Source organism: Saimiri boliviensis, chromosome 4, assembly GCF_048565385.1.
Source record: "Saimiri boliviensis isolate mSaiBol1 chromosome 4, mSaiBol1.pri, whole genome shotgun sequence".
Taxonomy (NCBI): domain Eukaryota; kingdom Metazoa; phylum Chordata; class Mammalia; order Primates; family Cebidae; genus Saimiri; species Saimiri boliviensis.
Window position 1 is genome coordinate 1101276 of NC_133452.1, and position 24374 is coordinate 1125649.

General features: G+C 52.6%; 2 long non-coding RNA genes across 2 annotated transcripts; both read right to left on the reverse strand.

The window, feature by feature from the left end:
- Positions 1–3135: 3135 nt before the first annotated feature.
- Positions 3136–6740, reverse strand: LOC120363233 (uncharacterized). The gene is made up of 3 exons (XR_005578868.2): positions 6435–6740; positions 4437–4542; positions 3136–3621 (listed from the first exon to the last, which is right to left on the reverse strand). It is a non-coding gene; the product is annotated as an uncharacterized LOC120363233 (long non-coding RNA).
- Positions 6741–13077: 6337 nt separating this feature from the next.
- LOC120363234 (uncharacterized) lies at positions 13078–23799 on the reverse strand. The gene is made up of 5 exons (XR_005578869.2): positions 23615–23799; positions 23184–23395; positions 22622–22680; positions 22343–22510; positions 13078–13279 (listed from the first exon to the last, which is right to left on the reverse strand). It is a non-coding gene; the product is annotated as an uncharacterized LOC120363234 (long non-coding RNA).
- Positions 23800–24374: the final 575 nt, after the last annotated feature.

Here is a 24374-nt window from a genome sequence, read left to right on the forward strand (position 1 = left end):
TATGCATGTGCATCTGTATGCAGTTATGCAGGTGTGTGCACCTGTGTGTATGTGCAGGTGTGTGTGCATATACAGGAGTGTGTCTGCAGGTGTGTGGTGTATGCATGTGCATGTGTATGCAGGTGTGTAGGTGTGTCCTCTACAGAGGATGTGCAGGGTGTGCGTGTGTGTGTGCAGGTGTGTGTGTGCATATGTGTGCATGTGCACATGTGTAGACAGGAGTGTGTCTGCAAGTGTATGCAGGTATGTATGTGTGTGCACATGTGTGCATGTGTGTGTGCAGGTGCAGGTGTGTGTATGCATATGTGTGCATGTGCATGTGTGTATACAAGGATGTGTCTGCAGGTGTGTGGTGTATGCATGTGCATGTGTATGCAGGTATGTAGGTGTGTGCACATGTGTGTATGTGTGTGTGGGCAGGTATGTGTATACAGATGCAGGTGTGTGTGCATGTGTGTGCATGTGCAAGTGTGTGCTCTATGGACTAGAGGTCTCCCCTTCCCTGGAATTTTGATTCGCTGTAGGAAGCTCTGGGTTTCCTGTCTCTGTAGGATGATTGGCCTGGCTTGAGTCCAGACTTTGGGACCTTCCCAAAGCCTTTCCTTCCCTGCACATCCTCTGTAGAGAACAGTGTCTCTGACCCAGTGGAGGGGACAGCCCAGGTCATCTGCAGAGACGATATGGTCTTTCCTGAGGCCAGGGTGCATTTGCAGGTGCAGCCCTAGAGCCACCTTGGAGCAGGGCCTGGAAGCAATGCCGAGGCCTCTCTGTGGTGGGTTGGGACCCCTGCAGGCCAGGCCCCCACATGCTGTCCCAGTGAAGTTCTTCTTCCTCAGAACTCCTGACTCCCAGTGTGGGGCGTCTGCAGTGCAGCTTTTCCACCCAGAAACACGCCTGCCAACAGCGAGGCCACAGCCTGCCCCTGCCCGTCTTCTTCCAGACCCCAGGTCAATCAGCCGGACAGAGGCCTCTGCAGAGTGTTCAAATTCATCCCTCAGGAGCAGGAGTTGTTAGTGCGGAAGTCAGAATCTGTTGGCCCTGTTGGAAGCACCTCAGGATAGAAGGTACAGGGAGCAAAATGTTTTCCTGAGGCCGTTTGTGAATGAAGACGCCCAGCACAAGCAGATCTCAGGCAAATGACTTCTCTCGTGAATTTCAGGTACCTCACTTTAAAATGCTGATGAGTAACACATAGCTTGCAGGATTTTCTCTTTTTAAAAAGTATTTAAAGCCCACGAAGGTGTTTCACATCCATCCCCCTCACCCAGGGGCCGGGACCCCAGCAGAGGTAGCCTCAGCCTGGCAGAGCCAGGCACCAGCATCAGGGCCACCTCTGACTCTGCCCTGCTGCCCCCCAGGTGCAGGCAAGTCACCTCTCCTAGGGCTCTGTTTTCCTCATTGTTACATGAGACAAACAAGAGGAATGAGGTCTTCACTGTGCCCCCCGTTGCCGAGCTGCGTGCTGGAACCCACCTGTGCGTTTCCTGCCTCGGTTAGCTCCATGGTGGTGTGGTGAGTGTGTCCTGTGCATGCTGGCTTCTCTGGCTGGAGGTTCCTCTCCAGGACGCCAGGAGCTGCGTGTTCTCACCACTGCCTTTCCAATACCTAGGAGAGCTCCCCAAACCTGGACGGGGATGAAAAGTGATTTTTGGAGCAAGGAAGAAAGCACAGCTCTCTTCCCTTCTCGACGTCTGCTCTTAATATTTCAAAGGAATTGGTTCCATGGGGTGTGGGAGAAAATGAGCCTCTCTTTTCCCATGAAAGTTGCCTAAAGTACTCTGCCTGTTTTTCCAACCTAGTCATTCCGTCAACAGCTAGAACAAGGCCGGGAGGTAGGGCAGAGCCTCACATCCCCCAAATTGAAAAGAAGAGCTTCGACAGAGTCACCGGCACAGATCCCCACGCCCTGGGCCTCCTAAGCACATGAATAACCAGCACAGACATCCACATCCTGGGCCTCCTGAGCAGCTGAGTGACCAGCGCAGACCCCTACGCCCTAGGCCTCCCGGGCAGTTGAGTGACCAGCGTAGACCCCCATGCCCTGGGCCTCCCAGGTAGCTGAGTGACCAGGACAGACCCCCACACCCTGCACCTCCCGGGCAGCTGACTGACCAGCGCAGATTGGCAGAGGCTTCCCTGTCAGGCTGCCAAAACCCAGCATCTGCCATCAGCTGCACACACAAACTTTTTCCATCAGCAACATTTCGCGGTCTTCTTTTTTCTTTCCTCAGTGCGGAAACCACCAGGAAAAGGTTCCAAGTCACAGGCGATGCCCTCCAAGGGCGTTTGTCTCGGTTTGCAGCCTGTTTGGGTGAGCACCAGGATGAATTGCACATTGGCCAAGGCCGCTAATAAGCAGGCACTCTGCCGCCGTCCCTGTGGGGATAACCCGCGTTCCGAATTCGCAGCCCTGGGCCCGTGCTCCTTCAGATGGTCACCGACTGAACTAGAAGATCCGTGTGCGGGTCCTGCGGCTTCCGGTGAGCAGCACTGCCCCGGGTGCTGATTTGGGGCATGCTCGGCATGTGCCAGGCAACCTTCTGAGGTCTGTCCACTTACAACCCTGGCAGGCAGGGGTGGTCTCACCATCCCATTTTGTGGGTGAAGACACTGAAGCCCAAAAAGCACCACCTGGCCTCAGATCAGACGCTTGGCAGGTGGCAGAGCCAGTGGCAGACACAAGCACTCCCCAGGATGGCCCACCACAGCCAAGTCCCCCAGGAGGCTGCCCGCCCAGCACTGAAGCCCTCCCCTCTCACCGAGCACACGCTGTGCTGGCCCTGCCCGTCCTGCTCCAGCTGTCTGACCACACAGTTCATTATAGAACTCACTCCAGACGGGCCTCCAGGTGCCCCCGCCGTCTGTGTGTAGACATCTGAGGGCCTTGCTTTAATGCCCAGGAGAAGGTGCCCTCAGCGGAACGCATCACCTTCTTCATTTCACTTCCCGCTATCCTGCCGAACCAGGCCCGGAGAGCAGAGAGCGCTCCCGCCTGCCTGGCGCCCCGCCGCCCCGCACACCTGCAGGAGGAGGCAGGCGCAGGCCTGGGTTTTAAACGACTGTGCAGTGGGGTCTCCTTGTTACAGCAGCCTCCCTTTGCCCTGACGAATGAATTCAAAACAGGGAAATTGGTCATTAAATTTCTGTTAAGAAATTCAGTACAACAAACACAATTATCCTGAACCCAAACAGCCAGAGCCTGAATAATGAGATTTTCCTCTTGTGTGGAATCAAGGCTTGCTTTGGTGGAGGCCCAGGTGCTCATGAGAACCAAGTGTGTCTTGTTCCTGCGGCGGGAATGTGGCAGGGTCTGGGTCTCCATGAGCGTGCTTGAGACAGTGTCTTCTGTCTGCACCGATTTCCTGTTGCTGTGTAACCAGTTCCCATGAGCACAGGAGCTCAGAGCAGCACCAACCCTCAGCCCCATCTCCGCAGGTCCGCGGCCTCGGTACGATGTGACTTCACTCTCGGGTCTCAGCAGGCTGAATTCGTGGTCTCAGCCAGGTCCATGAGATGTCTGGGGCTGAGAGCCACTTTTCAGCTCCCAGTTGCTGCGGGAGTTTTGTTGCAGGACAGAGGTCCCTGTGTTCCTTCTTACTCTCAGCTGCAGAGGCCGCCTGCCTGCAGTGGGAGAAAATCGATTTTAGAGGGTCTGAGCCCCCCGATCATCTCCCTATCATAAGGTTGACTGCTTTGGGGCCTTAACCCCATAACAATCCCTTCCAGCTTTCCTGGATTCCTGGTGAACAGCCAGGGGGTGGGGCGGGAGGGAGCACGGGCAATCAGGGCCGCAGTCATGGGCCATCTCAGGATTCCTCCAGCTGCTCCACTCAAGAAACACTTCCATCCACAAGCTAATGCTCCCCAATGCCCCCCCAATAATGTTCTGGAGGAATTATTAACCCCCCAAGAAAACTGAGACTCAAAAGAGATGTTGCCCCCTAAGAGCAGGGTTCAGGGCGTGCAGAACCTCCCTGACCCTCACTCCAAGGCTGCACTGACGTGGCTTTGGCTTAGGACGTTTTATCTCTTCATTGATCCAATCACTCATCCATTCAATGATTGTTTATTGAACCCACGACATGCCAGGCACTGCTCTAGGACTATGGGAACTGCAGTTTACAGGACATCAGGTGAAAGTCCTCACTGTCATGAGGACCTCCGCGCGGGACGCGGACGCCCGGATGAGCGGGAAGCACTCTCAGTGAAGCCGAGGCCCAGGGAAGGACCAGGCCCGAGGGAGCAGGAGGTGCAGGTGGCTCACCAGACGGAGGCCACGGATGCTTCAGCACCCGCCCCTGCCCCTCCCAGCGATCACAGCACGTCGTCCGGAACACGTGGCTACAGGCAGAGTTCACAGCTCCCGCCCTCCGTGCGGGGATCCACGCTAAGGGCTCCTCATGTTACTTCCGTTCATCCTTTGGGATGGCTCCTACCTTTGTACCACGTTGCAGGCTGGAAGAATGACTTGGGAGACCCGTGTGAGGAGAGCTGCTAGGACCGCACTGGTTCCACCTCAGACCTGACGCCGCCTCCTGGCTCCTACGAGAGTCTGAAGTCACCAAAGATTGGAAGGTACTAAGTAAAACCGCGCCCTCATTTCAGGAAGTGTCCACCAGGAATTCCACATCGAATGCTTATGGAGCCAGGACATGTATGTGCCTAAAACCTTCTGTTCTGTGTTTCTGAAGTGTCTCAAGTTGATGAAGGAAGGACCCTGACAAAGTGGCCCCAGAGCAGGGAGCTATGGGGCATGCACAGCGCTGGCCACGGGACACTGTGGCTGAGCATTGCAAGGGGGCAGCAGCACAAAGGCCGTGGGGTAGGAGTGCGTTTGTGGTGTCCCAGCCTCAGAAAAGGCCCATGTGACTATAGACGGGGGTGGGGAGCCAGGTCCAGACCCCAAGGGCTTTGCAGGCCTCCTACGGGGTTCAGTTTTATGCTATTTATTTATGGAGTCCATGCCACTCATCTTGCCTGAGCGATGAGGAACCCTGTGAAGCAGGCAAGCCAGGCCAGCTGCTCGGGTGGATGGCAGCAGGTGGCCTCAGGGCAACCAGGTAAGGCACAGAGGACCAGGTCTTGGTGCCTTGGGACCCGAGCATTTACCTCACTGTATTGAAGCAACACTTAATAAAACCCCTGGAATGTGTGGGCCTCAGACCAGATGTTCCTTCCCCTGTGGGTGGGAGTCCCTACACCCTCACCTCCCCATCACCCCGTCACCTCCATTATCATCATCACTCCATCATCACCATCACCCCATCATCACCCACCACCACCCTCACCATCACCCCATCATCATCATCATCACCTTCATCATCACTGTCACCCTCATCACCCCATCATCACTGCCACCCCCATCATCACCCACCATCACCTTCATCATCACCACCCCCATCAGCATCATCACCTTTATTATCACTGCCACCCCATCATCACCCACCATAACCTTCATCGTCAGTCACCCCATCACATCACCCCATCATCACTGTCACCTCCATCATCACCCAACATCACCTTCATTACCATCACCCCATCATCACCCACCATCACCATCATCACTGTCACCCCATCACCATCACCCCATCATCACTGTCATCTCCATCATCACCCACCACCACCTTCATCACCCACCACCACCTTCGTCACCATCATCACCCCCATCATCACACCCATCATCACCTTCACCCCATCATCACCACCTTCACCATCAGCCCCATCATCATCATCATGCCTGTCATCACTGCCACTCACACATCATCACCATCCTCCACCCATAATCATCCTTAACTCCTCCTCATCACCATCGGCCCCATCATCACCACTGCCATCATCTCCATAAACCCCCATTACTATTGTCACCCCAACATCACTGTCACCCCATCATCATCATCACCCCAACATCAGTGTCACCCCATCATCATCACCTTCAAGATCACTGTCACTCCATCATCATCATCACCCCAACATCACTGTCACCCCATCATCACCCCATCACTGTCACCCCTATAAACATCACCCCAACATCACTGTCACCCCATCATCACCCCAACATCACTGTCACCCCATCATCATCACCCCAACATCACTGTCACCCCACCATCACCCCAACATCACTGTCACCCCACTGTCATCATCACTGCAATATCACTGTCACCCCAACTCCACTGTCACCCCATCATCATCATCACCCCAACACCACTGTCACCCCATCATCACCCCATCACTGTCACCCCTATAATCATCACCCCAACATCAGTCACCCCATCATCATTACCATCATCACCCCAACACCACTATCACCCCATCATCACCCCATCACTGTTACCCCTATAATCATCATCCCAACATCACTGTTACCCCATCATCATTATCACCCCAACATTACCCTCAGCCCCAACTTGCCCGACCGCCATGCCCAGGAGGCTTACCCAGGCCCTGGTGCTGTAATCTATAGGATTTCACCACCGAAGCCCAGGGAATCCGGGAGGAGCTTCAAACACAAATCTTCTGGGGACATAGAGGTTGTTTGGATCAAGTTTGTCAGGGAGTTTGGAGGAAGGTCAGGACCTGAGAGTCACGTTTTCACCAAGTCCCGGGTCCATCCACACACTAAGCACCGAGTCCCCAGTCCGTGACCAGATGAAACGGGAGCCAGGCTATAGGAAGGTGTCAGGACGGGAGAGAAAAAAGCATGATCTTCCCTGAGGTCAGAAGAGGGTCCTCATGGCTGGAAATAAAATGCAAACTCCACTCTCAACGTGAAGGGAAATCCCCTGCACGCTCAGCCTGCAGCCCTGCCCGTGGCTCACCCTGGGGCAGAGGCCAGGCCTCAGCATTTCCAGGAGAGCAGACACCCTCATCCCCCACTCCACGCAGCAGCCTTTGAAAGATAACCCGGCTTCCCTGGAGCCTGTTTTCTTAGCGATAACTGGGAAAGAAAGCAGGTCAGTGAGGCACTTCCCCCCATTGTTAGCTCTTCTGTCGCCTCAAAGACCGGAGCTGTGCTCCCCTCAGGGCCTCAGCAGAGCGACCTGGAGCAGGAAATTCGGCTTCCAGAAGATGCCTGCACCAGGTGAGCCCGGGGCTGGGGCCAGGCCTGACAGGTAGCCGGACTCGGGAGCTCTTTTCCGAGAGCGCCAGACCGATGCCTTCCTCCGAGGAAGGAGAGGCCGGAGCAACTCCCACGGGGGAAGTGGGGAGCTCCGCAGAGGGTGGGGCGCTTTCTGGAGTCACCGGCTGCCACCCCACACTGGCCTGAGCTCCCTTGCCCGAAAATGAAGATGGCGGCCTCCTCCACACCCAGCCTGGCAGGTCAGCTGCTGCTCCTGAAGAAACTCACTCCGTCTCTGGAGCTTGCTGCCAGCTGGACATCCCTGTTGTTTCTACCTGCAGACCCTGGCTGACAGACTGGGACAGAGTTCCTCTCCCACGTGACAGCCCCAAACACAGCGAATCACGGGATGTGGGCGATTGTCACGCATAAGCATTCACTGGGTATCTCCCTTGTAGGGGAGACGAGACGGCTCGAGAATGAGTAAGAAACTCTCAGGGAAGGAGAGTATGTGGTTTCACACAGCTAGACTACAGCTGAGGAGTCACAGAGATGGGACAGTGGCAATAGACACACCAGAGAAAAACACACAAATGATGGGTGCAGGGAGAGGGGACAAGTCACAGACATGACGGGCACGAAGATCCATGACACTGATGAAGGACGTACAGATTTTTGCTGCACAAGTCAAGTTGAAAGGGCTTGAGGCGTCTGTGAATCCTCTGAGAGCCCTGCGGGGAGAGCACTCGGCTCAGTCCAGGAGCTCGAGGGAAACCTCACGGAGAAGGTGACACCGAGCTGAGCATCTTGGCCTGGTCTCCTCAGAACAAACAACACCGTTGTTCTTCCAGGAAACAGGATTCTCAGCGACCGGCCCCTCCCATTCATTCACTCATTCATTTCCGAGCTTCACACTCAGAACTTACCGACCACCTGCTGAGCGCCACGAGCCGGGTGTCTGTGCAGCGCTGAGGGCGAAACAGAGCCTCACAGGTGCTGCCTGTCTGTGGAGGGCACAGGCAGCCCAAAGCCATGGCAGGGCACGATGACTCCGTGGTGAGGGGCGGCACAGGAGCAGTGGGGGGGTGGGCAGGCACTCACAGGGAGCAACACACCCTCAAAACAGGGGGCCAAGCCAGGTTCACTGGAGAAAGTGGTTTCTTAGCACAAATGAAATGAGACGTCAGTGAGAAGGGCCATCCAGACCAAGATGAGGGCCAGGAAAGGGCATGCAGAGTTGAGAGATGAAGGAGGCTCAGTGTGGCCAGCGCGCAGAGGCCAGGAAGCTGCCCAGGGTGAGCTGGATGAACGTGAAGGAGAACCATGGGGTACTGTACACACGGGCAGGGAGGCCACAGGGACTGCTCAGAGGTGAGCTGGACGGGTGGGAGGGAGGCCATTGCTGCAGGTGGGCTGAATTTATCGTAACAACAATGGTGGTCTATGGAAGGGACGAAGTCAGGGATCAACGTGATCCGACTCTTGCTTGGGGAGCTCACTGGTGCCCCAGAGCAGAAAGTGAGTGTCATTTGGGCAAGCCCTCACAGAGAAGAGGCAGAGCCCACAGTTCTCCAGGCCAGAGAGGAGAGGGCCTGGGGGCGTGGGAATTTGCAGGTTTCTGCTTGGATGCGTTGAGTCGTTGTGCCCTGTGGACCCTTGAACATGTCTGGAGCCCCATATTGAGAACTGGCCAGAGAAACACATGGAAAGTATGGACGGAAAACCAGAGGGAATCCCACAGTGAGTCGAGGAGGCTCTGCGCTGACACCGGAGGCTGCTGTGCGGGCGGAGTGTGCCAGCGAGGGCCCTGCCACAACGCCTCCCTGGAGAACGAGAAGATGGGGTGACATGGGGAAGAAGCCACCCACCAGGACCATGGGGCCCCTGATGGAGGCGTCCAGACCCCACGCCCTCTGACAGTGGCATTCGAAGCCAGTTCTGCCAACAGAGATGCCACACAGGTGGGCAAGCGAAAAATGCCCAGGCCCGTTTGTGCGGCTGGTGGCAGTGTCATGGGTGTGGCCCTGAGGGTGGCCCTGCAGCCACCCTCCCCCAGGCCACAGGACCTCCGCATCTGGACACCTGTGTGGCTGGTTCCTCACTCAGGGAAGGTTCTTTGAAGCACCTAAGGTGGCCTCTCTCTCCTTGACAGTTACACGGAGGGGAGGCTATTTGGATGGCTGTGGCCACAATCTCAAGAGCTAGAGGCCAAACTCGAGGCGTGGACAGCGGCCACTGGGGCGGTGCGGGTAACATCAGCCAGAGCGGGCACAGGAGGGTGTAGAAAATAAAATGGCACCACAGCACGAATCCCTAAAGCAGAGGGGAAAGGAGTGCATTGACATGACTTCTGTGTCTTTGTCTACCAAAATACAGGCTTATGACACACACAAAATAACAGAAGCTTTGGATCCCATAAGACATGGTTCAGCCCCATTTCCTGCAAAGCCACAGATGCAGCCGGTAGCCACTGACACAGAACAGGGCCAGGGCCAGCCGAGGGACAGAGAGACATGGCTGGAGGGCCCCACACCACCCTGCAGGGTCAGGGGACCTGAACGTCTTCTGCCTGGGATCAACGTACAGCGGAGAATATGGTCAGATGAATGTGGTACAGAGAGAGGGCCCCAATTGCTCAGAACCACCCGAATTCTCTTCTTCCATGAAGACTAGGTTCAGAGCACAGAGGGCCCCCCATGCCACAGAACGCGGCCCCGTCAGCTGGCTGGTTCCTGTAAACTCACTGTCCTTCAGACCGAGGCCCTCTTCTTTGCATCTGAAGCACACATGGGGGCAGCCCCCAGCTTCCCAGACACAACAAGGAGCCCAGCCCTGGGCCACAGGCAGGATGGCACCCCACAACAGGAGGGGCCCAGCAGCTCAGGAAGGAGGCATTTCTGGCCAAGGACACAATCCTTCCACTCCAGCCTCCAGGAGGCCATCCTCATGCTTCCGAGGTGCTGTTTAAAAGGAAGGGGAGGAACGTCCAGAATTAGAGGGTGGGAAGAGCCCAGCAGACACAGAGGGGTGATCCCTTCCCTGAAGAAAGAGGAGCTGAGCCCGGGGGAGCTGAGAGTGTGCACTGCAGGCCACACAAGCCACCTAACCAAATGAGCCATCTCCCTCAGGACACTGAACCACAGATTCAAAAAAACAGACACGGAAACAGTGGAAGCCACAAACAAGCCAGGTCACAGACAGCAGCTCAGGAAAGTTCTTAATCAAAGAAAAGAGTAATTAGAAGTAAAATATGCAAGATTATGCCAAAAGAATTGCACACACACACAAAGGTGCTCATGGTGAAAGAGACCCTCTCCACCACACTCACAGTGATGGGGACACACACTAATACTCACAGTGACGGAGACCCTACATGTGACACTCACAGTGACGGAGGCCCTCCCCAAGGGACCCACAGTGACGGAGACCCTCCCCATGGCACTCACAGTGATGGAGACCCTCCCACGGGACCCACCATAACGGACACCCTCCCCACGGGACCTACCATAACGGAGACCCTCCCCACGGGACCCACAGTGACGGAGACCCTCCCCACGGGACCCACAGTGACGGGGACCCTCCCCACGGGACCCACAGTGACGGAGACCCTCCCCACGGGACCCACAGTGACGGAGACCCTCCCCACGGGACCCACCATAACGGAGACCCTCCCCACGGGACCCACCGTGACGGAGACCCTCCCCACGGGACCCAGTGTGATGGAAACCCTCCCCACAACACTCACAGTGACGGAGACACACACTCTAACGCTCACAGTAAGAGACACCCTTTCCTTGTCTTTCCTTCATGACTCTGCTCCATTTTTGTCCTCCATGCTCATCCTCCTTGCCCTTCCTCCTTCTCCCTAATCCCTGTCCTCCTCCATGTCCTCCCCTCCATGTCCTCCCTCACCCAACTCCTTCTTCCACTTCCCGCCCTGAATGTCCTCCTCTCCACCTCCTCCCTGCTCATCTCCCTCCTCCACGCCCTTCCTTCCATGTCCTTTCCTGCCCGTCACCCTCTTCCATGCCCTCCCCCCATATCCTCCCCTCCACACCCTCTCCCTCACAGCTTCCCCTCCACACGCTCCCCTGCCCATCTCCCCCAGCCACACCCTCCCCTGCCCATCTCCCCCCTCCACACCCTCCCCTGCCCATCTACCCCCTCCACACCCTCCCCTGTCTGCCTCCCCCTCCACACCCTCCCCTGCCCATCTCCCCCCTCCACACCCTCCCCTGCCCATCTCCCCCCTCCACACCCTCCCCTGCCCGCCTTCCCCCCAACACCCTCCCTTGCCCATCTCCCCCCTCCACACCCTCCCCTGCCCACCTCCCCCTCCACACCCTCCCCTGACCATCTCCCCCCTCCACACCCTCCCCTGCCCATCTCCCCCCTCCACACCCTCCCCTGCCCGCCTTCCCCCCAACACCCTCCCCTGACCATCTCCCCCCTCCACACCCTCCCCTGCCCATCTCCCCACTCACACCCTCCCCTGCCCATCTCCCCCCTCCACACCCTCCCCTGCCCGCCTTCCCCCCAACACCCTCCCTTGCCCATCTCCCCCCTCCACACCCTCCCCTGCCCACCTCCCCCTCCACACCCTCCCCTGACCATCTCCCCCCTCCACACCCTCCCCTGCCCATCTCCCCACTCACACCCTCCCCTGCCCATCTCCCCCCTCCACACCCTCCCCTGCCCGCCTTCCCCCCAACACCCTCCCCTGACCATCTCCCCCCTCCACACCCTCCCCTGCCCATCTCCCCACTCACACCCTCCCCTGCCCATCTCCCCCCTCCACACCCTCCCCTGCCCGCCTTCCCCCCAACACCCTCCCCTGCCCATCTCCCCTCTCCACACCCTCCCCTGCCCATATCCCCCCTCCACATCTTTCCCTGCCCATCTCCCCCCTCCACGCCCTCCCCTGCCCATCTCCCCCTCCACACCCTCCCCTGACCATCTCCCCCATCCACACCCATCCCTGCTCATCTCCCCCCCCACACCCTCCCCTGCCCATCTCCCCCAGCCACACCCTCCCCTGCCCATCTCCCCCCTCCATGCCCTCCCGTCTGCCTCCCCATCCACACCCTCCCCTGCCTGCCTCCCCCTCCACACCCTCCCCTGCCCATCTCCCCACTCACACCCTCCCCTGCCCATCTCCCCCCTCCACACCCTCCCCTGCCCATCTCCCCCCTCCACACCCTCCCCTGCCCATCTCCCCCCTCCACACCCTCCCCTGCCCATCCCCCCCCTCCACACCCTCCCCTGCCCGCCTCCCTCTTGCATGACCATCCTCGGAGGTCACTCTTATGCAGATTTGCTCCTCTGTGCCCCAAGCTCACGAAGTTCTGCACAGGAAGAATTTTTCCTATCATGGACCTATTTGGGGAAGGGACAAGAGAAAGCAAAAAGAAGGGACTCTTCAACCCTAGGCAGCCCCTGCAAACGTCTATTCTGATCCCCTTTCTTCCATCGGAATTTTGGAATTCTTACTGGACCGCAAAGCAGGGGTGATGTTTCTCCTTTCTTAGTTCTAGATTAGCACATTCATTTCCCCGTGAATCCCAGGAACGCTGTGCATGGTATGCCCCCCAGCCTTTCGAAAAGTGGATCCTGGATGGAGGGTGTGGGGGAGGAAGTGACGCTGGAGGGCCTGACACAGGGCAGGGACACCGAGACCCAGCCAGGCATGCACCTCGACCAGGGCCTCGGTGCCAACTGGTGCCAAGGATAAGAAGGACAACATTCAGGGAAGGCTCCAGGAACGTGACCAGGACCCCCGGTGGGCCGGTGGCACAGCAGACAGGCCGGCGGGATGTCGATGGCCATGGGCCACTGTGACTCCGACTCTGGAAATGAGGAGCAGCCGAGAGGCCTGGGCATCAGCACTCGGCTCCCTCCTTCCCCTCCGCCCGCCCCCCACGCCCACCCCCACACCCACCTCCACCACACACTCTGGAAGTCGTGACCGGCAGGCCCAGCTGAGGCGGCCACCAAGGGTCGCCGGCCAGGCTTACCCGACAGATGCTTTAATCTTCTGTTTGAAGAATGGCTTCTGCTCAGCTCCGCTCTTCAAACATCTGTTTCTCTTTAGAAAGATGGAGGCATTTCAAATGGCGCTGCCGGTGCCACGCTGGGGACTGTTTAAACGGCACCCATACTGTTTACATTGTCCTTTACAGCCAGGGAGGATTTACAGCCGGCGTCTGGACATGCGTCTAAGCTCTGTAAAAGAGATCATTCACTTTTAGAAGTGAACAGCTTAGCTTCCTAAATACATCCTTTTTGAAAGGGGGTATTTACTTTATTAACCCATAAAAAACATCGAGGGAGGTTGAAGCTCCTGGAGCTGTTCGGGTTTCAACTCCTTAAAGCCACTGAGAAGGAGCCGATTTCTGGCTTCACCCTTGGCCTTGGCACCTCCCTGAAGGTGCTGCCGCTTGGCCGGCTGGTGGCAGCAACCCAGGATTCCTGTGTCTGAACAACACACAAACACCCCACAGCAGAAGGCGTCGATATTCAGGTCCTGGAAGACGGAGTAGCCGCAGACCTTTGGGAATCCCAAGGCGACATGAGAATCCGAGCTGCATCCGAGAAATCAGAACTCGTCCGGGAAGGACCGAGGCCAACCACAAGGGCTTGGGGGCCTGTTTCCCGCTTCGGGATGAATCGGCTCCTCCCTGCACCCAAAACAGGATCAAAATCTCTCATTTATTCTCTGTATTTTATTTGTTATTTGGGTTCCTATATTTGCACGTTTACTAAAATAAACATCTCATTTGTCTTCATCTCCCCGAAGTGTGACACCTCCTGGGCATGTGATGAGTGTTTGTTGAAATAATTCCTCATGAGTTACCACACTCAGGTGGAATGGGAGAACCAGGAGGTGCTTCTGCGTTATAAATAATCAGAGGTTCTCAGGAAACAGGCTCCCCTGTTCTGAATCTGTAAAATTAGTTGTTTAACCACGTTGAAAGGAAAGAAAAAGATGTTCTCTTCTGCTGAGCACATACTGTGTGCTAGATCCGGCCCTGACCCCATGAAGACTTGAATGGCGCTGATGCTGTCTTGGGCCAGCGTTGAATACACATGCTCCTCCAGAATCCCCCAAATCCTCTGTGCGGTAAGGCCATCTCCAGCCTATAAAGGAAAAGCTCAGGGCTCAGAGCAGGAGCCTTCCAGAGAGATTCATCAGGGAGCAGAGGGAAAACGTCTTGGTTCACGTCTTGGTTCCCATCTTCCCAGTACACAGGTGTGCGCACTGGAGCCTCCATCGGTGCCCCTGCTCTGGGCCACACTTAGACCGGTCTTCACATTAGAATTAATTTACTCAAAACTTCATTTTGTCTCCTGGGATCATTCAGCTAAGAGTCCAAAGAGAGATGACCTTTCAGATGTCCCCACATGGGTCCTTCCGGATCTCAGCCAGAGAAGGCGGGCACCTTGGTCAACACTACCACCAAGAGGTAACAAGGGCCAAGTCATGCTTTCTAAAGGAGAAGGCAGAGGCGGCTGGCAACAAACTCTCAGCGCTTGGGAGAGAGAAGACACTGCCCAGAGGCAGACAGGACTCCAGCAATGCCTCCCACTGCATTTCAAGCTTTGTAGGAAATGGCGAGGCTTGGAAGGCCTGCGACTCAATGCAGGGTGAGCCTGGCAAGATGCCCTGGGACTGCCAGGAGGAAGCACTTGGCCCCTGGAGCAGAGGGCAGAGACCCCAACTGTGCAGTAGGGGGTCCTGTCCACCTCCACCCCGGCTGCCCACCACCCTCTGGTGGGCACATGCGCACACCCTGTATGCACCCCCAGGGTAGGCTGCATTTGCCTGAGGACTGTTCCAGTTGGGCTTATAATTGTCATTGCTTTGTGTAACTAGACAAGCCTCACTGTGAGAAAATACACATGTGAAGACAGAGGCATTATGTCCATGGAATCCAAGTTGAGTGCTTTGAAAAGATGCCATAAAGAAAATTCACTAAACATGTACACCCATTTAAGTGTGGGTAAGACAGCTGTAAATAAACGCAATTCAGAAATTACAATCAAGTGAGATTCTGCTTGAGTCATTTACATGTGCCGGCAAGTCATTTACATCTGATACCTTGGTTGACCTGGTTATTTTCAAATGGATTCGTCTTGCCTTAATGGTTGAGGTTAAGTAGATGGTCAGATGGTGAAATCGTTGAACAGTGAGAGAGATAGATGACCGGATTCCGTGGTGAGCTAGTGAATTTTCAACAACCTGTTCTCTGAAAAGAATAGAGTCCTGATTTGTAGCATTTGCCAATTTCCATGGTGAACATGATCCCATCACGGCTGATTTCAAGCCACCAACCTGACGTCTGCAAACTGAAGTTGGGAAGAGGTATGCACAGCCTGCCTGTCGAGGCACCCACAGCCAGATGAAGGGCAGGGATGTGGACACAAGTTCTGGAGCAGTGCTGCTTCAGGGCTTCACTGAAAGACCTCAGTGAGACTGAAGGACCCCAGCCCCTGGCAGCAGGACCACGCCGGGCCTCCCCTGCACGCTGCTTCTCCTGGCTGGCCATGCAGTCCTTTTTCACCCAGCTGGAGTGTCAGCATGGCTCCTTTGCCAAAGTTCTCATGCTCAAGGAGCATGATAAGAGAGCGGCCAGCTGTCACATGGACAATGTTGAACTAGACTCATCCACAGGTATGTATGCCCTCCTGCCTCTCAGTTACTGACTAAGACATTCTATCACAGTCAATTCATTTTCCTCTAGAATCTATTGTGTGATTCTAGAGCCTTACTATGTGTCTTACGATGTGTCTGAGCCTTACTTTGAAAATTAATAGGGAGAGAGATCCAAGATGGCTGATCACTAGCAGCTCGGGATTGTAGCTCCCAGTGAAAGCGCAAAGAACAAGAGGACGCCACACTTTCAGATGAATTCTTGTTGCTCACGCACCAGGAGATTCCCAGCGGAGGAGCCCCACGGGTCGCCAGCGCGACTCTTGTGACCGGGGAGGCGGTTTTGCCGGCGCCTCGGAGCATCGGTTCTTGGTGCAGAGTCAGAAAAGCACCATCAATGTTAACGCCACTGATTTAACCGGCGCAGTGGGTTGCTCAGATTTCGGCGCTGAGAATCAATAAGTCGGACGTCCACTCAGAAACCCATTTACAAAAACGGTAATTATAAAGACCACAGATGGATAAATCTACAACGAAGGGAAGAAAACAGCCAAAAAAAGGCTGAGAATACCCAAGATCAGAATGCCTCTCCCTCAGCAGGGGATCCCAGTTCCTCATCAGCAATGGAACAAGGCAGATGGAGAACGAGTGTGTTCCAATTACAGAAGCAGGCTTCAAAATGTGGATAATGAGAAACTTCTGTGAATTAAAAGAACTTGTTCTAACCCAATCCAAAGAAACTAAGAACTTTGAAAAAAGGTTTGACGAAATGTTAACAAGAATACACAAGTTAGAGAGGAACGTAAGTGAATTAATGGAGCTGAAAAACACAATATGAGAACTACATGAAGTATGCACAAGTTTTATCAGCCAAATTGATCAAGCAGAAGAAAGGATATCAGAGGTCGAAGACCAACTCAATGAAATAAAACAAGAAGACAAGATTAGAGAAAAAAGGATAAAAAGGAACGAGCAAAGTCTCCAAGAAATATGGGACTATGTGAAAAGACCTAATCTACGCTTGATAGGTGTACCTGAATGTGATGAAGAGAATGAATCCAAGCTGGAAAATATGCTTCAGGATATTATTCAGGAAAATTTTCCCAACCTAGTAAGGCAGGATAATAGTCAACTCCAGGTAATACAGAGAACACCACAAAGATATTCCTCAAGAACAGCAACTCCAAGGCACATAATCGTCAGATTCACCAGAATTGAAATGAAGGAGAAAATACTAAGGGCAGCCAGAGAGAAAGGTCAGGTTACCCATAAAGGGAAGCCTATCAGACTTACAGCAGATCTCTCAGCAGAAACCCTACAAGCCAGAAGAAAGTGGGGGCCAATATTCAACATCCTTAAAGAAAAGAACTTTCAACCAAGAATTTCACATCCAGCCAAACTAAGCTTCATAAGTGAAGGAAAAATAAAGTTTTTTGTGAACAAGCAAGCACTCAGAGATTTCATCACCACCAGGCCTGCTTTACAAGAGCTTCTGAAAGAACCACTACACATAGAAAGGGACAAATAGTATCAGCCTTTCTAAAAAATACCAAAAAGTAAAGAGCATCAATATAATGAAGAATTTACATCAACCTATGGGCAAAATAGCCAGCTAATATTAAATGGCAGTATTAAACTCACATATATCATTATTAATTCTAAATTTAAATTGACTAAATCCCCCAATCCAAAGATAGACAGGCAATTTGGATAAAAAACTAAAACCCATCAGTATGCTGCATCCAGACCCATCTCACATTCAAGGATACACAAAGACTCAAAACAAGGGAGGGAGAAAGATTTACCAACCAAAGAGAGAGCTAAAATAAAAAAATAAAAAGCAAAAGTTACAATTTTTGCCTCTGATAAAATAGTCGTTAAAGCAACAAAGATCAAAAGAAGCAAAGAAGGACATTATATAATGATAAAAGGATCAATGCAACAAGAAGAGCTAAAGATCCTAAATATATACGCACCCAATACAGGAATACCCAGACATACAAGACTAATAAAGAGACTTAGACTCCCACACAATAATAGTGGGAGACTTCAACATTAATATTAGACAGATCAGTGAGACAGAAAATTAACGATATCCAGGACTTGAACTCAGATCTGGAACAAGTAAATGCAATTAGCATTTATAGAACTCTCCACTTTAAATACACAAAATATACACTCTTATCAGTACCACATCATATCAACTTAGAAGTTTAAACGAAATGTTGGTTGGCTCCTTGTTTGTTATTCTCTTCCCTCATTTTCTTTCATGTCTCCATTATTAAGGACAATTATAGGTATAACCGTATTTAGACTGCATTCTAGCCCGGGCAATAAAGCAATACCCCCATTCTCTCTCCCTCTTCCTCTTTCTCTTTCTTCCTCTTCTTTATTTTTTTCTTATTATTCTTTTTTTCTTTCTGGAAAAAAAAAATCCAAAGCAAGTGGCTGGGCATGGTGGCTCATGCCTGTAATCCCAGCACTTAGGGAGGCCGAGGCAGGAGGATGGCCTCAAGTCAGGAGTTCGAGGCCAGGCTGGCTAACATGGTGAAAACCCATCTCTACTAATACTACAAAAATAAGGCAACATAAGGACCCTGTTGTCCAGAATCTAGGAGCCTATAAATGACATGTAGCATACATACGAAAGACCATTTAATAAGTTGGACTCGACACTAGGAAGGTGCTTTGGTTTCAACGTGTCCCTCAAAGTTCATGTGCTGGAAACTTAATTCCCAGTGCAACAGTGTTGGAAGGCAGCTTCGTGGGAGGTGTTTAGGCCATGAAGGCTCTGTCTTCATGAAGAGATTAATGTCTAATTGTGCAAGTTCGGCCCCCTACCCGCCCTCTCTCACCATTGCCCTCTTTTTCCATTCTGCTTTCCACCGTGGGATGACACAGCACAAAGGCCCTCACCAGATGCTGGCACCGTGCTCCTGGACTTCCCAGCCTCCAGAACCACAAGTCAAATCCATTTCTATACATTATAAATTACTCAGCCCCAGTATTCTGCTACAGCAGTACCAATGGACCAAGATGGAGAATTTTTTGTTTTTATCCACTTGGCTGGTTGGGGATTATCCTTTATTCCTAGAGATAAATGACATTAAAATAAAACATTTACCTCAGAAATGGACATTTTGTGGGAAGAAGCCCCATTTGCTTTCTTTTTATGTTTAAAGATACCGGAATCTGAAGTAGAAATGGTACTGAGGGACACAGTGCTGGCCCGAAGTGGGTGCAGAGCAGAGAGAGGAAGGGCAAGGAATACCGGTTCTCCCCTTCATTCTCCTTCCTGTGAGGAACCGGAGGTGGTTAACGTTGAGTGTCAACTTGATTAGATTAAAGATACAAAGTATCCATCCTGGATGTCTCTGTGAGGGTGTTGCCAAAGGAGATTAACATTTGAGTTAGTGGGCTGGGAAAGGCAAACCCACCCTCAATCCGGGTGGGCACCATCTAATCAGCTGCCAGTGAGGTTAGACTATAAAGCAGGCAGGCAGAAAAATGTGAAAAGAGAGAGACTGGCCTAGCCTCCCAGCCTACATCTTCCGCTCATGCTGATGCTTCCTGCCCTTGAACACTGAACTCCAAGTTCTTCAGTTTTGGAACTCAGACTGGCTCTCCGTGCTCCTCAGCCTGCAGACAGCCTATTGTGGGATCTTAAGAACATGTGAGTTAATACTTAATAACTCCCATTTATGTGTGTGTGTGTGTGTGTGTGTGTGTGTGTGTGTGTGTTCCATGACTACTGTCCCTCTAGTGAACCCTAATACAAAACCTGAACATCACTCACTAGCACATGGGAAGTGACCAAGGCCAGGGACACGGCAGCTTACCCAGGTGCTTCAGGGTCTCCCGGCACCATGGTCCACCAAATGAACATCCTGCTGTGTGGACAGTGGGACACACCCATCACACCAGGCTGAGCTAACTCCCTCTCCAGCCACACAGAGAGGCCCCAGGTTGCCGAAGGTCATGCATCTTCAGCCTCTGGGATTAACAGTGCCATGCGTTGAGCTCCTAGCTTATCACAGTAGCCATTTGCAGCAGCACAGTGTATATAGAAGTGTTGATCTTGAGATTTCTGCCTTCAGATTTTACTCTACTGCAATCAATAACTTGTTGTGTATAATTAAGACAAATACATAATGGCCTTGTGTTTATGAAGGCAATATATAGCTTGCAGGAAGTTCCTTGGCATTGTTTGTATGCTGTATAAATATTTTAAGATTCTGCCAGTAACAGAAGTTTCTGTGTATATTACACAGAGTTCTCTTTTATCCGGTTTGAAGAAGTAGTATGAAGGAGCAGATGCAAATTGTCCAAACAAACATTTGTTTCTTCCTCCAGCTGGGTAGATTGTCATAACTGCCTTCTGGGGAACCCTGGTGGGCCCAGTATTTATTCACAGGTAGGGTACTACTGGGTTGAAATTGAGTTGGAGGGGGTGGGTGAGTGTGAAATGGTGCTGTGTGGTACTGTGTGGTGTGGTATTTTACGAAGAAAGATTTGGTATTGTGAGGTGAGGTGTGATAGTGTGTGATGAGCTGTGGTGTTGTAAGTTGAGGTATTGTGCAGTATGATGTGATGTTGTGCACTGTAGTGTGGTATTATGAGATGTGGGGTATGGTTTTGTGAGGTGGGGGTATGGTTTGTGTGGTGAGTTGGGTTGTGTGGTGAGGGTGTCGTGTTGTGAGGTGATACGGGGTGTGGTGTTTTGTAGTAGCAATATGGTATGCAGTAATGTGTGGTGTTGTGTGGTGAGGGGTATGGTGCTGTGAAGTCAGGTATGGTGACCAAGTCCCCCTCGACCTGCCTGAAAGCCAGCCTTTGTCTGCAGGGAGGCCAATCACAACTTCGGTTCTCTGAGAGGTCTCATCTTTATGCCCTGATAACCCAGAGGACGCTCAAGTCACCTCACCAACTCACAGTGTTTGACTTATCTGGAAAAAGAAGGTGGGCAGAGATGACGACAGGCCTGGGCGCCAGCCTCTCAAGCCAGAGGGACTTCAGCATGACCTAAGACAGGAAAATGCTCCTCTCTCCTGAATGTGGCAAGATACACAGTGGAAGCCAAGCCTCCTCCTGCCTTCCTCCATCGGCAGAGACTTACAGAGCACCTGCTGGGTGCCAGGTGCTGGGCTCAGGCTGGACACAGGCAGCCTCAATGCAGCTGAAAGCCTTAGATGCTTTCTGAGGACTGGCTGCACACATCAGAAAGGACCGGGGTTGGGAAGGCGCCTTTGTGGAAAGGTGGGATTTGACTGCACAGATGAAATGATCAGAGAGAGACCTCACATAAAACTAGCTTTGATCCAAATGGAGTCTCAGCAGTGGCAGACATCCACTAAGGAGAGAGCGAGAAGCGTTTCTGTCCTCCGCTTTCTTTCCAGCAGCTACCGTAAAATAAAAGGCTTCATTAGAAGATACAGCAAAGGCAATGCTGTCCACAGCTCTCCTGGCACAGTGAGTCAGATGAATGCTTCCAGTCCTGTCTGCCCACGAGGTGCCTGTCCACAGGCAGGAGGAAGGAGGGGAAGCTCCTGGTGACCCCGATTATGTGGACAGTTAATTGGCCTTTATGTTACTGTGGTAATTAGCCTCTTGTTCTCTAAACAAATGTGAAAAGAAACAAGTTACCAAACACATTGTTTCTAGGCCTTTTGGGGTTCATTCCTGAAATGTGCCCCACTCCTAGGTGGAACCAGCAGCCGGATGAACGAAGGGCCCCTGAGGCCGAAGTGGGGCAAGTGACCTCCAAGCCTGATAGCTCCACTCAGACCTTGCAGCCCTAGCCTTTGAGGGACGCTTAGAGGAGATGTGGCCTCAGCTCAGCAGAAACCGCACTCATTTTAAAAATCCTCCCTGAACTCTAACAGTTACCCAAAGTCTGAGGTCCAGACCCGAACGGACACTTCTCCCTTCTGTCTGACCCTCTGAGTGCAGGAGCCCAGCACTCTCACTGGCCACACTTCCACTGTCCAGCTTGGTGCCCAGCCCATCGCAGGTGATCGGGAAGATGTGTCGGGCACAGTTCTGGGTCCACGCAGCAGGAACAGGCAGAACTCCTGTCCCTGTGGCTTAAATGCTAGCAGAACGCAGCGGCAGGTCGACTGCCCTCATCTGAGCTTGGTCTCGGCATCAGATTTCAGCACCACACCGAACCCTGTGTTCTAAAAGGCCGTTTCGTTAAACCTGCTTCCTTCCATTGTCTATTTCTCAAGCTCTGAAAGTCAACTCCATGTCAAACGTTTCTGACCACGAAATAATTCTTTCTGCTCTACCAGAAAAGCATGTACATGTTATCTTCTGGAATGGATTAGGAACAGAGGTACCCATTCATTAAGGGCTTCTAAATACACAGCACCAGAGCCCGGCACGTGTGAAACAATGGCCATTTCCAGCTGCAGAAGGAAGACAGAAACAGACAGTTGGGGCCCCGAGAGGCCGAGAGAAGGCTGTGGAGCAAAGAGACGAAGCGTGTGCAGAGGCCACGGGGATGCAGGACCCACCTGAGGTCACTGGTGCAGTGGTCAGGGCTTGGACTCTGGCCCCAGGCAGCCTGGAAAGGTGACAGCTGGTGTGTGCCTCAGTTTTCCCATCTGTAAAATAGGAATGCTAAAGCTGCTTACCTCATGGGACGATCCTGAGGAGTCAATGAGTACGTCTGAGGCAGGCTCACGGGAGCGTGTCTGGTCGCAGCTGTCACACAGGAAAGGCTTTGCAAGGGCCAGCGGCTGCTTTGAGATGCTCCAGGCAAAGCAGGTTTGGGGTAGTAGCCATGGTCTTGTGGTGTGTGTCTGTGTGACAAACAGGAGCAGAAAGAAAAAAGAAGAACATCTGTGAATGAAATTTCAATTAACAATAAAAGTCATTTACAAATTTCCTTTAAAAATCCAGCTCTCACATACTCAGATGCTGAAGAAGTCACAGGAACTTCCGTTTCTTGCGAGGTGTACCACGTCATTAGCTAAAAGTGGAACGTAAGGTTAAAGCTAAGCCTTCCAAATTCAAAGAAAGAGATTTTTCTTTCCAGGGGAAAAAATTAAAAGGAGAATTGAGCCTGGCCTCAGTAATAATCTATTGCCCTGCTCTGTCCTGCCCCGGGGCACACCTCAGGGGTACCACCACTAGGCCCTTTGCCCCACCGGGATTGCTGGCCAGATGAGGCCTCACTGGTGGTCTGGCTGTTCAGGGCAGGTTTCCACAGCTGGGGCTCCTTCCAAAAGTGCCTGGAAATATTCCTTTCGCCGGTTTCCAGGAATCAGAACCAGCTGAAGAAAACCCCAGGGCCCTGGCAGATGGAACCAGCCCAGGAAGAAAATCTTCCATTAGATCCCTTAGGTATTTTCCATGAGCCAAGATGTTAGTAGTTTGAACAAATAGTTATTGATGATTTGCAGCCCAGGCCACTGGAAGCAGCTGCCGGGGTTCCTCTGGTGGGGCCAGGCCTAGGGAAACCAGGTCTCTAACCTGGGACCACTGCCTGAGCACAGATGATGCCCCAGGGCTGGAGCTGAGGAACAAGGGTTGGGATCCTCCAGAGAAAACCTGCAGCCTCAGTTCCAGGAGTGAAGTCTGGCCTCAGGTAGAATAAGGAGCCACCAGTCGCTGACAGAGACCCCAGGCTCACGGGCACAGAGTCGGGAAGCGGGGGAGGCAGGACCGGTGCATTCACCTGGCTCCTGTGGAGCAAACAGTAAGAAGACAAAATCAGTGTCCATGAAAATGACGTCAGCAATATCCAATGGTCAGCAAGAGGAGTGCCAGGCGTGGGTGATGTGTGGCTCTTTAGTGGTGGCCCAGGCACAGATTCGGAGTAACAGAACTGGCTTCCAAGCAACAACCACAGTTCAACACCGAAGAGTCTCCCCCTTACCAGTACTTCTTGGGAAGGCACTCACTCTTGTAATGATGCCACCTGTGCTTAGATGTTGGGAATTTCCATCTCCGTATGACCTGCAGAGACTGCAAGCTGTTCTTGGCACTTCCAGAGGAGATACATCTTCATTTTATTAGGACAGGTCGCCTAACCAAAAGTTAAATGGGCTCAAGCCCAGAGAACAACAGCAAATGGTAAGGCAGAGTAATGGCGTTTGAAGCTAAAAGTGAGATGAGCCCATAAATGATTGAAAATTATGTGCTTTGTGGTCAATTATTAACCAGCAATCCTAAAAGAGCACTCTAAAAATGTCCAAGCAAAGCTAGCCTCACTGGAACAAGTGCAAAGCCTTCCAGAGCAGCCTGTATAAAGGAACTATCCTCATTTAATTTCCCCCAAAGATCAGGCACGCTTTTTGAAATTCAGTCTCATTATCTCAGTATTGTCTCATAAGGCCTGTTCTTGGATTTGAAAGGCATTTGATTAAATTGACAGGATCAGTCTTGATTCTGACGCAGTTGGGCCCAGATGGCAAATCCTCAGCACACATACCACTGCCTGCCCCACTCACCCTCATGGCAGACATTGTTAATCAATTGTGACATTTCTTCTCACCAGAGGAGTCCAGGCAGTACTGCCAAATTTTAGAAGCTGAGACAATAGTTAGAGTGCATTTGCTATCCCTGGAGGAAAAGTTTAAAGAACCTACATAGAAGACTTCCAGTTCCAAGATGGTAGCATACATAGAAACAAGCTGGATTCACTCCTCCCCAAACACAGAA